The 15,061-nt window shown below is 40.3% G+C and overlaps 1 protein-coding gene across 2 annotated transcripts in view; it reads left to right on the forward strand.

Annotated features, from left to right (window-relative positions):
* Positions 1–717: 717 nt before the first annotated feature.
* Positions 718–15,061, forward strand: part of prr36a (proline rich 36a) — a 32,878-nt gene continuing 18,534 nt past the window's right edge. For both annotated transcript variants that reach the window (XM_063476522.1, XM_063476523.1), the window contains exon 1: positions 718–1,002. The gene's annotated coding sequence lies outside the window, so the exon portion shown is untranslated. The remainder of the gene's footprint in view (positions 1,003–15,061) is intronic.

Here is a 15,061-nt window from a genome sequence, read left to right on the forward strand (position 1 = left end):
TATTTCTTCAATCTTCCTTGGACTACATTTAACTGCATTCGTCTTTTATCTATGTGTTTCATATGGGGCTAAATTCTAGAGGTGGGCAGATTGATCCAAATATTGACAGTATCAATACCAACACTGGTGTTGGTAGTGGATGATACTAGAGTGAAAGGATCGATACTTTGTTTCTCTCCTCTAAGTTCAGTACACAGCCTACTGAATGGTGTTATTTATTAAAAATGAAAAAATATATCTCAAACATGAATCTATTTTATTTATCGCCTATAGAACATTTAAAAAGAAGTTGACATAAAGTCCTTTAAAGACAGGCACATTTAAATTCCAGCCCACACCCCCTCAAAAAAACAAAAACAACCCTGAAAGGTGTGTGTGTGTGGGGTGGGTGGGGTTGTGTTAACTAATTATTATCAATTTAGTGGTCTTTAAAACGTGTTCAGAACTTGTCAATTGATTATGACTCCTGTCATATGTCATGACACACTGCTATATATTGGCAATACTGGCCATGTATTTACTTGATATCGGATCGATACCAAAATTTGTAGTATCGCACAGCACTACTGAATTCCTCCCGGACCACCTTGATTTCCAATTTTAAAGTCACGCGCTCACACAGGGACTCGGTTTGACTACCACGTCACTCCTGCTTTGCATAACCGCCGGGGCTCGCGCCTTTGATTGGGCCGGCGGTGGGATTTAATCTGCGTTTTCTTTTATAACCGCCACGCTTCGCCTTCAGTCTGTAGCCGGACTCCTCCGCCACTCCTCCCCTTCGGGTCCGTCCTTCATTAAGGGGAGCAGCCCGTCGCCTCCTGCCGCTGCTCAAACGTGGAGGGAAGGACACGAGGAGGGACGCCCGCCGCTGAACGCGCGGCTCTATTGTTAGTTCAGTAAAATTTACGGCTTCGCCTGCATATTTAGTGCGTTTCACGTCGTCTTCGGGGCCGAAAGGGGCCGACTGTTTGTTTCCTCGGGAGTCTTAACGACGGCTGAAAGGTAACGGACAATTTACTACGCTGCAACGTTTCTGCCGCGAGCGACATCATTCAAGTTAGGCTACATCTTTGTACAGTTTTCTGCTAAATTTAAAAATTACAGTTCTGCCTAGAAGCGCTAACCCTCTTTGTTTTATTTTAGCATCTCTTAAATGAAGAAAGCAGCGTTTGTTTTGAAGCCAGACGCCCTCTTTGTGGTGTGGAGTGGTCGGTGTGTAGCTTGATGGGATGATGGATGTGAAACGTTAGCACGGAGCTGAGCGATGGGGCGGTGGTTCCGGTGTGCGGTTCTGTCTCGGGGTGAAATTTATCCCGATGTACGGTGCTCCAGGTTCTCGGTTTGACAGGGTCTCTGTTGGCATCAGATTCAGTTTACTGAGCAGCTTCACGCCAGCCTCCCCGGCGTACACACGCTATTGTTCTGCGAGGCAGAACGACGGGGCCCTCTGCTAATCGGTGTTATTAAAGCTCCCTTTGAGGCGTTTAAATCACCCAGAAACTCTCTAAACCAGACTATTGGGAGGTAAAACTGGAACCAGGCTTGCAAAGTTAGATATGTGGGCATCTTGTGTTTTCTTTTCCTCATATGGTGTATCTTTAGGTGTTCATCTGAGAACCTTACTTTGCCATTCATGCGTTAAGTTCCCATGAAAAGTCATTTTAAGCACCGTGCACCTTTTGTTATCTTAGCAGTGCCAGCTTGGTAGTTTCTTTCCAAGATTACCATCAAGGCCTGTTTTCATATTTGCATCTCTGCATATGGGGTGATCTCACTCTCCACCTGGCAAAGCAATAAGTAAGGCAGACTATCAGAGGCACCGTCTGCAGATCTCAATGATAGAGCGATGCTGTTTATCCTCCAGGTTTTGGCTGTGAGTCTGCATTACATAATCACTGTGTTTTGGGGCTTGACTGGGTGTGGTGTGGCAGGGTTTTTGGAATCAGGACCAGTGACTGTCCCTGGCTTCAGAAATGTTATTTACATGCAGGCCCTTGCTTTTGGGCGTGTGTTTCTTACTCCCAAACCCATTTCATCACTTGGGTGTGACATAGGGTGTGGATGACACAGCCACATGACACCCACCCTTCTCTGTTTATTCTGACTGTCTGGCTAAGCTCTTGGGGGTCATTACAGGTTCACTGCTGCTGTGTCCTACTTCAGAGGATGAATCTGGCAAAATCTGCACTTCTGCCCCATTTAAAAGGCTCCTCGGAAACGAATGGAGAAATGCAGTCACCTTTTAACTGAATTTGAATGACTTGGCTGGTGTATTTGTGCACTTCCTGGTCACAGATGTCGAGCATATGAAGATGCATCAGATATCTACTGTTTTAGCAGTATATGATGGAGTGTAGCTTTAAAGTTAAGTAAAAGGCTCACATATTTTGCCAGCCTGTGAACTTGGACACAGCTGTGTTTGGTTGGGGTTTTTTTTTCCCTCTCATACTGTACAGCCACTTCCCCTACCCGAAACCCCCGTTTCCTCTTCCTCTTCCCAAAGGTCAAAGCATCCCAGAAGAAGGGCTTGACATAGTTTTCTCATTTCAGTGCCTTCTGTAACCTTAAACTTCCAAGCTGGATAAACGGGATTTTGTAAACAGGAATGTACAAGTATTATGAACTTCTTTTTAAAATCCAAACTATCAGTAGCACATGAAACATTTTTACAGTATTAGTACAAGAACTTAAAAAAACCCCAAAACTACTATGTTGAATAGGGGGAACTGATTTAAGCATTTGCTGCAAGTTCAAGTTCTCTGCACATCCTTCAGCCCTGGTATGCTTGGCTTGTAAACTTTAAGGCTTGTTTTATGACTGAGCCTGGGCAGTGGTGCCTAATGGGGAGACTGCAGTTGTTGTTGTTTTATTTCAGGCATGACGGTCTGTGCGAAAAATGCAGGTGGCTGCGTTTGAGAAATTTAGTGTGACTGGCTTGCGTAAATGGGTACAGTGCACCAGGAAGCAAGTCTGTAACTGATTAACAAACCTGTCCTTTTGTTTTCCATGGAATGCGTCAGATACCTCCTTGTCAAACCTTGCCAGCTACGAGGCGCCTTCAGGTGGATTCTTGGTTGCATTTGTGTCTGGTTGGAAAAACGCAAAAAGATTAAAAAAAAAAAAAAAAAAAAAGCACTAACAGTGGCTGCAGTGTTTAGTTGTTGTTTTTTAACATTCAATTCTCTACACTCCAAATATGTTGCCTATTATGACTTCTCTATGACAGGAAAAAGGTAAAGGACCAGCAACAGTATTAACATAACTGTTACAGCACTAACAGACTGTCAGTGCAGTGCTGGGATTGTTATTTGAAGTGATGGGTAAATAAAAGTGGCAATTTTATGTCTCAAGTTTCACTTTCAGTTTGATAACTGCAGTGATATTCTATAGCATTATTCCTGATTTTTGGCTGTTTATTCAGCTTTGCATTGGGTCATCATTTGTGCTCAGCTCTGAGTGGATATGATGTCAGGGGTTCAAATCGTATTCAGGTCAACTCGGGTTTATTCATGTAGTGCCAAATCACTACAGCAGACACTTAAAGACATTTATATTGGAAGGTAAATGCACTATAATTTTAGAAAGAAACCCCAACAATCCCATGGACCACTACTGTTAAAAGTCCCTTTTAACAGGAAGAAACTTCTGAAAAGATTTTGTCGGTAGTCCAAAAAAAGACCTACTGGCAAATTTAAAAAGAAGGCAAGTTTGAGGCACTTCTGTACTGGCTTCACTTTTCGGACCTGGAACATGCATCCGTTTGTAATACCATCTAAAATATTCCTCATCATTAACCCCCAACAGAATGTGCTTGGTGTTTTCATTGTGATTAGTTAACCCTTCTTGAAACTTAAGTCATTCTAAACAATTTTAATATTTTATAATATAAAAAAAATGAGAAAAGGGGTTCTGTACAGTATCTGAAATTGGGTTTCTAGCCAATCGAGAATTAATGTCCCTGTGGAATCATTCTTGTATTAATCATTTTAGTTTTTAAAAGAAATTAGAGATCATGTCCATCAGTCACCTTATTTCATGTCAAAAATCAGAGCAGATGAATGAAAAGTGCATAACCCTTGCACAGCATGGAGTATTTGCATTTTCCTGGAAGTGAGCTGGTTACATCTTGTAACCAGAGTCAGTCTCAGTCCCACTCCCATGGAAATTCAATCCACACTTGTCATACTATACTGATGTCTGATCTGGTGGAAAGTTCATATGATGATCTTTTTAAAAATTCTGATCAGAATGAAAAATTCCCAATAGCAAGATGTTAACCACCTCCATATCAACAAACCAAACGTGTGAGTGGTTGAGAGACGCTCAGTGCTCACACTATGGGACTTTAATATGCAATTAAATTTGCAAACAAAAGACAACAAAATGGATGAAAAATGGCTGCAAAAAGACAAATATCCTGAGAGAAACCAAAGGGGTTCAGATACAGCATCTCATTTTCTAGTCAAGCATTGTGGTAATTTTTTTTATTTATTTATTTTTGTTAAATAAAAATGGAGCCAGAAGTGCTCATATTTAAGGGAGCTTTGCTGAGTTATCAGCTTTTGCATGCGGTTGGGAAGAAACTCACTTTTAGGGTTTTGTTTTCTATTTAAATTGTATTTTATTTATATATACATTTTTACTTTTAACCCCTAAAAGTTGTCTCATGATCGTTTTAGTAGATTGGACACCAGCAGATTTGCATAATGTTAGAGTGGCTCAGAGTCCACTCATGGGAATTTTGAAAATAAAATACTTGCAGCCAGGGGATGAAGTAGGATTTTTGCAGGTAAGATCTCAATATTTGCACCGTGGGACAAAAAAATGTCCTCAGCAACCACAGAATTTGTGCTCTTAAGCTCTCATAGATCTGTTTTCTTTGTGAGCAGGCTTGTGATTGGCTGTCTTGTACAGTCTATTGAGTTACATGTTAACTGGCACAAAAGAGCGCATGATCTTTAAACTGATGGTCACACACCTACAGTAACACTCTCCCCCTCTGCACTAGGTCACATTAGTTAACTATTGTCAGTTTTACCACAACACTGCAGAGTTTGCCGATCCACAGCCGGTTCGGCATTCCCAGATAGCCTTTTAAGTAACACATTAGCCGTCATTTTACTTGTTATGAAATAAATAGATAATTTCAATACCCTTCTATGAAATGTCATTTGTTTGGTTGAAAGCTATAGTCGTGATATTTGAAAGTAAATGGTAATTTCTATGATGTTGATTTATGCTGACTCCTCTTCTGTAGCACTATGCTAGTTGCTGAAGTTGGCTAAAAAGTGGTACCACAGCTTTGGTTTCCATCAGTGCCTACATGCATGAATGTCAAAAAGCTGGATTAACTGTGAGTGCAGGGTTGTGAGGCTACCACCAGTGTGCTTGAACCCTGCTCCACTACATCTGTTTAGGAAGACTTTAAGGGTTAAACTTTATTTCATCATTCACCCTTGTTGCCTATGTTTCTCTTGGCTCTGTAGCTGTGGGATGGTAAGGATGTAATGCTCATCACTGTGGTTTGGAGGCTGGCACTTTGCTGCCCATTAGGATAGAGTAGTGGATGCTGGCGCTGCATTTTTTTAGGTACTCTGTCTGGAACTGTGAAGCCAGTCTCAATGCACTGTAATTATTGAAACAGTACTTCAGCACTTTAGAAATATGTCTGTTAGGTCACTATGGTAGCCTTGAATGCCTTCCTAAAGCCAGATATTTTTTTTTTCCTTCTCCATGTGGTTGTAGAATACAGCAAAATGCTTTTTAAAAATGTTTTAAAATACATTTATAGGGTGTATTTATTTATAAAAAAAGTTATTAGAGTTTATTTGGGTTTGTGTGTTGTAGCATTACAAAGAACAGGTAATGAGAGAACTGTAAACAATGAGTCCTGTGTTTGTGTGTGGCTGAATGCCAACGGTTTTAACTAGATTAGTTTTTGTATTGTATGAGTAATATGATGCCTCAGAGCTTGTCCCCTCTTTGACACGTGCAGCCTTCATGTCCACTAAAGCACGAATTGAGTTTCCTGGCTCTGAATGAGCCTTTAGGAGGTGACTGTGCATGTAAGCACAGTTGGTCTGTATTACCTTAAGTGTACCATTTTACTATTATGTGTCACCATTTCAATGAAAAACAAATTTATTTTATGTTTAAATTAATCCTGCATTTCTAAATAATACTATATTCATATTCTGTTTTTGGCTAGTCTCATCTATCCTGGTAATTTCCCTAAGAAAGGGTAAAACATCTTTGTTGGGTACCACAGTTGTTTATTTTTTTTATATACAGGAAAACTGAGAACTATCGATAACTGTAGATAACTGCCAAAGAAGAAGCAAAGTTCACAACAACAATAAAATGTGTTTGTTTTGGATTGGCTGTGTATATCTTTTATTATCCTTTGCCTCTTTGATGTGCATGAAAGTCTGCCAATGTGTATTTAGTTATGTGTGTGACAGTTCAGGGGTGTGGCTATCAGAAGCATGTTGGCAAGGTGTGGGATCGGTGTCCATCTGGCCTCACCTCACCCGGCCCGGTCACAGAGATCGTAACTGATCTGGCTGTGGGCTCTTCAGTGTTATATTGACTATCTGCCTGTCTATAACCAGTTGGCTGGTGGACAGGGAGTAGCCCTGAGTTGATTTAATATGCCAAAAGTGATGTCATCTCTGGTTTCTCTACAGCCCAGCCATTCTCGATTTTTCAATCGAAACTTGTAATTGGCTCTTGTTTTGAATTTAAGTTGTGGAAAATGTAACAGGCCTGTAATATAATGGCATATTTCTTCAATCTCCCTTTGACTACATTTAACTGCATTTGTCTTTTATCTATGTGTTTCATATGGGGCTAAATTCTAGAGGTGGGCAGATTGATCCAAATATTGGCAGTATCAATACCAACACTGGAATTGGTAGTGGATGATACTAGCGTGAAAGGATCGATACTTTGTTTCTCTCCTCCAAGTTCAGTATATAGCCTACTGAATGGTGTTATTTATTTATTAAAAATGAAAAAATATATCTCAAACATGAATCTATTTTATTTATCGCCTATAGAACATTTAAAAAGAGGTTGACATAAAGTCCTTTGAAGACAGGCACATTTAAATTCCAGCCCACACCCCCTCAAAAAACAAAAACAATCCTGAAAAGTGTAGGGTTTTTTGTGTTAACTAATTATTGTCAATTTAGTGGTCTTTAAAACAAATTCAGAATTTGCAAATGTCATGACATAGTGCTCTCAACGTAGTATCAGTAATGGCAATACTGGCCCTGTATTTACTTGGTATCAGATCGATATCAAAAATTGTAGTATCACACAGCACTACTGAATTCCTCCCGGACTGCCTTGAGTTCCAATTTTAAAGTCACGCCTCACACGGGAACTCGGTTTGATTACTACGGCACTCCTGCTTTGTGTAACCGCGCTTTTGATTGGGCCGGCGGTGGGATTTAATCTGCATTTTCTTTTATGACCGCCATGCTTCGCCTTCAGTCTGCAACCGGACCTTTTTTCCTGGTCGCTGCTTCATTCCTGGCAGTCCTGTTGCCTTTCTTCTCTTCTTATATCATATGCTCCTTCCTTGTTTTCTTTTGAGTGGAGTAATAGATTAGAGACTATGCTATTTTGAAAGGTAATATTTAACTTGTGGGCAAGGGCAGCTCCAACCAGCAAAAAAACCTTAATTTGAGTGATTATTGTGTTTGAAAAGTCACTAGGAGTGTGATTTTAAAAATGTGGTGTTTAATTTACTTAAACTTGAATACATTTTGAATAACGGGTCAGAAATTACCTCTCTTTAAAGGTAGCAGACTAATTTTGTTTGCATTTATAGTCGTTAGAAAAAAAAACTCTGGTAGTGCTAATGTAAATAACCTGTTGGTGCGGTAAGGGTTGACCGATGGCAGATTTGAATGCTTCACTGTGTGTTCAGTAGGGGTGCAACAATACTTGTATCGATATTGAACCGTTCGATACAGTGCTTTCGGTTCGGTACGCATATGTATCGAACAATACAAATTTTTTTTATTTATTTTATCAACTTTTCTTCTGACGATGCTGTCTGTGTTGAGCGCTCAGTGGATCTGCGTTCGACTACTCCGCCTAGGCTGCACTGTCGAGCGCAGATCCACTGAGCGCAGCGCAAGCTAGCAAGACAGAAGCTAAGTTCGTTGCAACATGGCAACTGCCTCAACCCTACCCGAAATTGAACCTCCCCCACCCTCATTCAGATCTGGCGTTTGGAACTATCTTGGTTTTCATGTGAAGCATGACCCTGATGGTAAGTGCGTCATGGACAAAAGTAAAACAGTATGTCGGATGTGCCGCAATGCTCAATTGGTGGGAACTAGTGCGTTAGCGCAGTTAGCTTGTTAACGTGTTGATGCCGTCCAGCCCCACACACGGGGCGATCCGCCGTAACTTGTTAACGGAGATTTGCCGCGTTATGGCGTTAACGTCATTTTAACGAGATTAACGCTGACAGCACTCGTGGGAACACAACGAATATGACTGCACATTTACGCCGACATCATCCTAGTGCAAAGACGAGTGGAAGCAGACAAAAACAACAAGCACGCATGCTACAAACTTTACCCGAGTCATTTAGACAGCCGTTAGCACATGATTCTTCTTATGGGGACCTGATATGTTTAATATGCTGCTGAGAATATAGCCCAGAAGAAGGGTATAGTATAGCTTTTATTTTGGAAAGAGCCATTTCTCTGTAATAAATTCTCTTTTCCAAAGATGAGTGATTTCTCGATCAGATAGATTTATTACTTTGTTGTTTCAGCAACATTAAATTTAAAAACTGTACTTTTGAGTTAAAATATATATTTATAATTTTAATAAATGACAAATTAAAAAGGCATGAACATTTTTTTTTTTTGTATCGAAAAAATATCGAACCGTGACACCAAAGTATCGAACCGAACCGTGAATTTTGTGTATTGTTGCACCCCTAGTGTTCAGTATATTAAGAATGGGGTAGCTTCACACAAGTGTCCCTAGTCTTACAGGTGAAGTTTCAGTGCCAGCTGCTCCTCTGTCCCGCTGTTCCAGTTAATCCTCTGAGCACCCACCCCCCATTCTCCTTAGCACCAAGCCTGAGTGGGGGTACACACAATGGGGTCTGAATGGCCCCACCGCCTCATAGCGCTATGATGTAGAACTCATTTATGCACACGAACAAGTAAGAAGATCAGATGCGATTGCACAGAAATATTTCCATTCCTTTCCTCACTACTTAGATTTTTACCTCATTGCTGTTATTATTTGTTCCATTGTCAGGTTGTCCTTATGCCAGCAGGAAAGCCTGGCTTTTGCTTTTGAAAACCCTCCCAGGTTTGGAACAGATTGCAGCCCACTTCTCTGCAGTCCTTTAGACCACAGCACTGCCAATAGCTGGGAGTCCATCTTGTTTTATTGCCACTCCCTTAAGGGCTAGCCGGCTAAGTCCATTTAACTTGTAGCTTCACTTAACCACCTGCTTCTAATGACAGTGTTGAGGAGCTTACAGTCACTTAGCACCTGTTAGTCTCCTGTATGGAATTGATTAAGCTGCATGCTTAACATTTGTCCAACTCCTGTGGTGAAAGTGTTTTTTGTTTTTCTTTTTCTCTTTGCCAGGAACATTGATTGTTGTCAGTCAGCACTTTTTTTTTTTTTTTTTTTTTTTTTTCTTCTCAATCTGTGCAGAATGTTTTGCTGAAGTACTCCAAACACTTGTTTCTGGACAAGTGTTTTGGTGAAGACCGATAGACAACTTCTTGGCACGGTCTGGATAAACATTCATCAGTACAAATGCAGTCTTGGGTGCTGTGATGTAGGGCTTGTCAACACCAGCACATGGTTCAGTTATTTGGACAGATGAAAAGAAACCAGTGAAGCTGCAAGATCACTCAAGGTTAATGTGGTTCTTTGTTAACGGATAATGAGGTTCTTGAGTGCCATTTGTTGTCTTGATGGGTTTTCTTCAAAGAGTGAGGAGCATGTGTAGGTAGTGCTGCCTTACATGCATCAAGAGAATTTCAATGATGGCAATTGATGTTCTAAAATCTGCATATTGGAACCATTGATAATGCAATATGTAATGTTTTTGCTTTTCATTTTATGAATCTGTATTGATAGACTTGAGAGGATGTAGTCTAACTTTCTTCCCTGTGGCTTACCTTTTGTGGTAGAACAGGTCATGTGGGTTACAAAAACTTATGACTGGTAACAAGGAAATTGTGTTAAGCCACAGCTTAAGCCACAGCTGAGTAAAAATGTCTCAAGGAGGTAATTGAATTGTGTTGAGCTGTTTTGGAAGATTAGTGAACTGACAGGTTTTGTTTATCAGAAGTGCGGAAATGAGTGGAAAATGTATAGAATTCTGTTAAATAAGATAACAGACCCTTTTCTTTAAAATATGCACGAATGGTCACACCCAAAAGACCCACTTTGAGGTAATGTCTTCGATAGCAAATTTTTGGCCTTAGCAGTTAATTTATGACAGATGCAATGAATTTCTACAGTTTCTCACTAGCTCTTTGTAACTGCTGGAAAGCTACATAAAGTCAATAATCCAATCACTGTATTACACTGCCCCCGATAGTAGCTGACAAGCTGCCCCATCCTTCACTGACTTCCTGTTTACTGATTATTTATAACTTTGTACGAGCTGTCACCTTTTTTAAATATTTAATTATCTTGGATCAATTTGATGAAGTGAAGGGTTGTTCACAAAACATGGAGTAGGATGTATTTTCCACTATCTGTGCCATCAAGCCCAGATAGTGAATTACTCTTTGCAAGTGCATTCAGCCAGACCAGGTCTGGCTGTACACACCCACTGGGCAGTCTGCTGACTTAGCCTGTGGATCAGTGGCTTCTGGATCTAACAGCAGATTTCTAGGCCTACAGTTAATGTTCTAATGGTTGGTTATAATTTACAAAGCAGATATATTAAAAAAAGTCCGTGGTTTCAAGAAAGAGTTGTGGCAAATGACATCTCTGTTTTGCTCTTTATATGGACTCCTTGAGCTGCACAAAGCCATGGTCTTCTAACTCATAATTTGGTCCAATGAACTAGACTAGAAACTAAAAACTAGAGCTACTACCAAACGGCTCATTAAATGTTTATTGAAATGCAGATAGCGGTGTATAGAGATTGGGTCATTATTAGTCACTTTAGACCCAATCAATACCTGTTACTGAAAGTCGCAGTAATTTCCTTCTTGGATATGTAGAAATTTTGACAGGAAATTATAAGTGGAGGTGTATTGACTCACCAGTGGTTTGTAATCGTGCAGCATCCAGTGGTTCTGAATGGGGAGAGTGGCTTAATGCACAGAGACTGAACTGTTCAGACGTTTGTTTTCCAAGAGCCAATTGGTTTCCTTTTCATTCTCTGTGAACTAAACACTGACTTGGTGATGAAGCAGAAACGCCACTACTACCTTGTATGGTCAAGAGAAGCATGGATTTACACACACAGCCCCCGTTTACTTGGACTCAGTTTGCCTACCTACGTAACATGAATTTGCTTTTAGATTCTTGTTTGAAGGCTCGTTCCGTAAATCCTAAAGGTTTATGAAGTGGTGAGTACAGTAGGCTTGAGTGAATGCGAGTAGGTTTCTTCATATTTTTTTTTTCTTTTTTTTTTTCTTTTTTATTTTTTTCTTTTGATGAGGATGAAGCCTGAGCTCAAGGTTAGGAAAACCCCTGCCTTTCCCAAACAACACAATTAAATGTCTTGATCTGTTTTTCTTGTAATTTGAGTGCATAAATCGAACACCCTCTTCCTGTTTGCCCTTTTATACTCTCATTTGGGCTCTCACTTGAACTGAATACCGCCTGTGTTTTTTCCTGTGTCGTACATGCATCTTGCTCAGACTCACACCAGAGGAAAGTTAATGATCAATCAACCCATTTGTATACTTGGCCCTACTTCACTCTAGTGCTGAACACTCCCAGACCTGAAACAACGGTCAAATTCACTACGGCAGCTTCCGTTTGCTTGAAAAACAATCTCTGAAGGTGTGGCTGTAGTAAGAATGCAGCGATGAATCAAGTGTGCCTGTGGAATTGCAGGAATGTAGGCAGGCTAGCAAATTCTGGTTTTCACTTTTTTCTGGCTGTCTCATTAATGGTGACGGATATTTTCATGTCACTCACACTTTGAACCTGCACCCTCTGCTCGTTCATACACTGCATCTTTGTGCATGTACACACAGCCCACGCATTCATCACTCTCCATTTGACCCTTGCACTGTTACTCATCTCATGCACACAAACGGACATGCACGCAGCCAGCTGTCGTTGCGTAGCCCCAAGGAGTCTTGAGGAAGTCAGAGCTGGAATGTGGATGGGGCGGATGTGCACTTGATACTGCTGCAGCTTTTAGACCTTAACTTGCTTTTATTCTTCACTTTGAAAACGATGCAGCATCGACATGGATCATAAAGTAAAAGCTCAACATTAATAAACTGAAGTGGTCAGTTTCATGTAGCAGTAACACATTTGCATTATGGATTTATCCTTTTTCTTAAATAATTTGATTTAACTGTGGAGTACAGTTCTAAGTCTTATAGCCCAGTGTCTGACACATTGCTTTTTCAGCTAGCAGTCCAGAATGCACAATACTAGATGTATTGACACAATCCTCACGGCTGTGTGACGCATAGAATGAGTTACAACGAAATGCATAGGGGACAAATGTGCATTGAATAGCTGAAATATTTTCCTGTTTTACTTCACTGGCTTTTTTTCCATTTATCTACAGTTTCTAAGCATACAGTCTGTCATGTGTATTTATGTCTCTGCTAATGATGCTGTAAATATGAAACATCAATCTGGTGTAAATCTGCAGTTGACAGCATCTCTATCAACAGATCACCTCCAGCAGTCTGCACAAAGCATCCCAAACCTCTGTCATGCTCTAAACACAGCTAAATCCCCCTGTGCTTGTATTAACACAGTATTAAAAGTGACCCATTTTGTCATGCACCACTTCTAACGTCTGGATGCGCAGAGGGCGAGACTGAGAGATGGGTTACGACAGATGCAATTAAACTGCTTAAAGACAGAAGTCCGAAATAAAATGTAATGACACATATTTTTATTGCAGTAGAATGTAAATGCCACAGAGACTACAGAGTTCTTGCTCTGTCTAGACACACTCCCTCTAACAGTCTAATAAAGTAATGACTGCATTAAATAACACTCTCCTCTCCTGCTTTTGGCCAAATGCACTGCTGCACTCTGTTAGCCTTCAGGCATTTACTTTCATCACAAAATCTGCAAAATGTACTAGATGTCAGGCATATTGAGTGATGTTGACTAGAAAAGGGTACGCTGCACTCATGAGGATTATGGCTCTTCAGTGAACTGAATTTCGAACACACAATCTGCAGTTCTAAATTTAAAAAAAAAAAAAAAAAAAAGAAGAAAAAAAAAAAAGGGGGGGGGGGGGGAAGAGAGAAAAAATCAATTTAAAGAGCAGAATTGGCCAAAAGTTGCTCTGCAGAGCAACCTCGCTGTAAGACATCGCTTATCTCTGCACGACCGTGCGGCTGGGAGTTTTATCTTTTCGCTTCGTCACAAAGAGTCAGCTGGTCACAGATGATGCCTTTTACTTGCCCAAAAGGGATTCTGTTCATCTGGACGTAGCGTTTTGTGAGAGAAACGTTTCGTCACTCATCCAAGTGACTTCTTCAGTCTCAGCTGACTGCAGGTTTCCCCAATCTTATAAACAGTACAGTTGCATAATGACTGAAACAAATGTACTGTTTATACAGCTGAGACTGAAAAAGTCACTTGGATGAGTGACGAAACGTTTCTCCCACAAAACGCTACGTCCAGATGAACAGAATCAACTTTTGGAGATTTACTTACCTGGATGATTGAGCATGCATCAAGACGTTGCCCAAAAGGGGGTCACCATCTCAGAAGGAATGTGCTTCGAGCTTCTGTTTGCTAAGCTCCTAGCATTAGTAGCTTGACTGGCAAAACTATGCCAAGTACAGTACTGTCTGAGTAATCTGGGTAAAGTTTATTGAGAAGAATAACCAGAAAGTCTTCTCCAAGAGCTACACCCCAATAAATGTCAGTGCAACTATATTAAAATGGCTGAGAAGTGCTGAAGGGGATGTGAAAACTTAATTTGGGATTTAATTTGCATATCACTATTCTAAGAGCTTTGCACATTTGGCTAATTAATCCTCACGTGAAGCTTGATGTTTTCCATGAGATGACACAAAATTACATTCGGTGCACTGCTCTCTCACAACTTTGCTTACTTTGTGAGATTTTTAGCCACAAGAATCAAAGAAGGAAACATATGGAGTAGATTGAAACAACCATTAAAAACTGAAGTTAGCAAAGCAAATGGGTTGGGTCAGTTATTTAAAAGTAACAAAGAAAAGGACTCTGTAGATTTTATCGGCAGCTTTGGGGGTTGTGGTGGGGGATTCAGTTTGGTTTAAAGACACCAAAAACTCTAAACAGACTAGTCAAACAAGTTTTTCCAGAATTTCCAACCAATAGTCCATGATGAATTTGCATTTAGAGGCATGAATCAGTAGTTATTGTTAAGACTTGATATTGAAAAGTAAATATTTAACCTTCTTGCTGTGGGAGAGAAACAAAAGTCTGGGATCTCCGAAAAAATGACAGGGGAAAAAAAAGTTACTGTAGTGCATGCTGTTGTACACAGTGTGGCTTTATAAATGCACTGAGTAATCTGATGTCTGTGGAAACTCTTGCTCTTTGGAACTGTTAGTTTATGTCAGATGTTTTTGCTTATCTGTAGGGGTTTAGGACTTTTACAAATATTTAGAGTAGAGGAGAGTGCATTTGCCATAAAATGCAGGTCATTAAGTTTCTATAGTGGAAAAGCAGCTTTGCTCTCTTGGTTTACCTAATTTAACTACTTGACCATTTTCTAGAAGATATTTGCTGGGGGGTTTTCCTGTCCATCTTTATCCATTTGCCCAGTTTGTTTGCTGTACCATGCAGGACTTCTGCTTGCTAGATCATCCATCTGTATAGCAAGTGACTGGTTCTAGATCTAAAT

The sequence above is a fragment of the Pelmatolapia mariae genome, linkage group LG6, assembly GCF_036321145.2.
Source record: "Pelmatolapia mariae isolate MD_Pm_ZW linkage group LG6, Pm_UMD_F_2, whole genome shotgun sequence".
In the NCBI taxonomy this organism is placed as follows: domain Eukaryota; kingdom Metazoa; phylum Chordata; class Actinopteri; order Cichliformes; family Cichlidae; genus Pelmatolapia; species Pelmatolapia mariae.